Here is a 3,324-nt window from a genome sequence, read left to right as displayed (position 1 = left end):
CAGTAAACCTTATCTCAAGGACTTTTCCACTTTATACAGGTTTTAAGTGTTTCCAGAAGACCATATTTGCATGAGGGAAAACTATATTCTAGATGTTTAGTGTCTGGGAAGGTATTTATGAAATATACTAAGTCCACAGAAAACATTGCAAAGCCACCTGATTCAAAACTTGAAAACGTATGTACACCAGAGTGTACACAGTGGCCACGATTTTCTTATGAATTTTTTAATTTGAGGGGCATGAGTTACTTTATTTTTTTCTTACAGATATTAGATCTCATTTAATACTTGCAACAGTTCCACGTAGTAGGAATTAATATCTCCATTTTTTAAATTAATTTTTATTGGCGTATAATTGATTTACAATGTTGTGTTAGTTTCTGCTATACAGCAAAGTGAATCAGTTATACATACACATATATCCACTCTTTTTTAGATTCTATTCCCATATAGGTCATTATAGAGTATTGAGTAGATTCGCCTGTGCTATACAGTAGGTTCTTGTCAGTTACCTATTTTTTTAATATATAAATTTATTTATTTATTTATTGCCTGTGTTGGGTCTTCGTTGCTGTGTGCCGGCTTTCTCTAGTTGCGGCGCGCGGGTTTCTCATTGTCATGGCTTCTTTTGTTGCAGAGCACGGGTTCTAGGCGCGCAGGCTTCAGTAGTTGTGGCATGTGGGCTCAGTAGTTGTGGCTTGCGGACTCTAGAGCTCAGGCTCAGTAGTTGTGGCGCACAGGCTTTGTTGCTCCTCGGCATGTGGGATCTTCCCAGACCAGGGCTCGAACCCGTGTCCCCTGCATTGGCAGGCGGATTCTTTTTTCTTTTTTTTTTTTTTGCGGTACACGGGCCTCTCACTGTTGTGGCCTCTCCCGCTGCGGAGCACAGGCTCCGGACGCGCAGGCTCAGCGGCCATGGCTCACGGGCCCAGCCACTCCCCGGCATGTGGGATCTTCCCGGACGGGGTCACGAACCCGTGTCCCCTGCATCGGCAGGCGGACTCTCAACCACTGCGCCACCAGGGAAGCCCTAATTTTCTATTTTATAGAAAGTAGTGTGTATATATGTCAATCCCAATCTCCCAATTTATCCCTTCCCCCTTTCCCCCTTGGTAACCGTAAGTTTGTTTTCTACATCTGTGACTCTATTTCTGTTTTGTAAATAGATTCATTTGTACCCTTTTTTTAGATTCCACATATATGCGATATCATATGATATTTGTCTTTCTCTGAGCATGAGTTACTTTAGTAATCAGAAAGCAATTAAGTTTAAAATAAAACTTTTGAGTTTCAAAATCAGAAATAATTCATTTGATAGGTTGAAGTTAGCCTCTTGGGGGCCGGCTCCTACAAACTCCAGACCAGAGGTTCACAAGCATGCTGCCGCCCATGGACCCCGGCCCATGACACATGGCTCATGACCCTGGTGCTCCCCACTCAGTGATCTGGACGGGAGACCATGTGGAGATCGTGATCCTCTGAGGAGCCCCATTCATCCCTGGGCTCACAGCTTCGGATGCAACTATGCTCTGTGTTTTTCTTCCACCAGAATGATGATGTTCCCATGTTTAGAGACATTCTCTACATATTTGATTATCTTTCTCACCAAGAATAAACCCTCTTTAAACAGTTTGGTTTGTACCGACAAACATTTATTTTACCAGACACCGTGCTAAGTGCTGTGAGGGGTGGTGCAGTTTTGTGATTAAGGACCGTGAGACCTAGAATGGGACTGGCTGGGGTTTGCATCCTGGCTCTATCATTTCCTAGCACTGGGAAATGGGCACATTACCCAGTTTCTTCAATCCTCAGTTTTTATATCTGTAAAATAGAGATAATAGCTGTAATCAAATCTCAGAGATCTTTGATTAAAGGCATACATTATTTGTTTACTTCTAAGAAAGGCAAACACTGCCATTGAAACTTCGGCATGTTGCCTTAAAAAATTAGTCCTGTATAGAGTGGAAATGGGTCACACCAGCCTGCCCTGGCTTTGCCATTTCCTACTGCATTGCTCAGTATGTGATGGGCAGTCCTTCTGTGCACATTTCAGGAGCTAAAGATGACACAGCTTCATCTGCCTATGGGGAATCTTCCTTTCTCAGGGCCGTGAAGCCCTCAGTTGTGCCTTTGCAAGAAAATGTAGGCGTGCAATCATTTCTCCAGCAGCACATTTCCAACTCTATTCCCATGTTTTTCTGTGCTCACATAGTCCCAGCAAGGCATGCAACTCAGTTGAAATACTAATGTTAATTGCAAAGACCCAAGTCTGCGTATACACAGGCAAGGACAAGTACGTATTGCTGCTGCCAGGTCCAGACTAACTGTGAAATGCCATCAGTTATAAGATGCATCAGGATTCTGAGTTGTTAGTGAAAACTACATACATATATACTTAATATATAGTATATTAGCATATATAGTTTTTATTTGTATTTATTAGTAGTATCAATATTATTAGTATCGTTATATATATCATTAGTATATAAGAATTAATGAAATAATTCTGATGAATTCTAATAATTCTAATTAATGAGGTAATTCAGTGTTACTTCCTTCTTTCAGTTTTGTGGCAATTAAACAATGCCTGTCATATATGAAGTACTCATTCAATGTTAGCAGTTATTCTTTTATTATACGTGTGGCTATGACAACATCCCAGCCCTCCAGAAAGGCATGGGTCCTGAGGTTTAGATTTAAAAATGGGATCCAAAAGAAGTAATATGAAAAAAAAAAGAAGTAATATGTGTGATTACTAAGTGAGTGGAACCCTAGTCCGTCCTTCCTCTCCTGAGGGATCGCTATACACCATCTCTCCTTTGATCCAGCTGCTAAGCCAGCATTTACTGAAATCTTTCTATGTGTGGAGCTGTGCAAAGGGCCCTCCAGACTTGCGGTCAGCATTCAACAAATCAAGTGCAGGGGTCTGTGGCAGTGCTGGATGGCGATGTTTAGAGCCCCTAAGCATTGCTCATCTGTGTTTAAAGGTGGAAAACGATCAGGGAGACAAAAGACAGCTGAAAACAAAGGAACAGTGTGGGGAGAAATTGGAAAAGAACAAGGTCTTTTAAGGCCTTCCATCTTTAGATGATGGAAAAAAGCAAAGCATTGAACGAGGAGTGGGAACTAATGTCCAGTCCTGTGTTTCTCCAAGTCAACGTGGGGCTAACGTTTCCTTCCCATATCTCAATTTTGAGCATCATAAGGAATCATCGAGGTTTTTACGTCCACGTCATTATTTCATTAAGGAACAATGTGAAGCCTGATTTTCTGTATTTATCAATTATTGTATAATGTGTTCTCAACACAGTGGAAACACCTAAT

The 3,324-nt window shown here is 41.4% G+C and overlaps 1 non-coding gene across 1 annotated transcript; it reads right to left on the bottom strand.

Annotated features, from left to right (window-relative positions):
• Positions 1–2,710: 2,710 nt before the first annotated feature.
• Positions 2,711–2,831, bottom strand: LOC117308918 (U6atac minor spliceosomal RNA). The gene has a single exon (XR_004523167.1). It is a non-coding gene; the product is annotated as a U6atac minor spliceosomal RNA (small nuclear RNA).
• Between the last annotated feature and the right edge of the window lie 493 nt (positions 2,832–3,324).

This window comes from Tursiops truncatus, chromosome 18, assembly GCF_011762595.2.
Source record: "Tursiops truncatus isolate mTurTru1 chromosome 18, mTurTru1.mat.Y, whole genome shotgun sequence".
Lineage (NCBI taxonomy): Eukaryota > Metazoa > Chordata > Mammalia > Artiodactyla > Delphinidae > Tursiops > Tursiops truncatus.
This window is presented reverse-complemented; position numbering and strand designations above follow the sequence as displayed.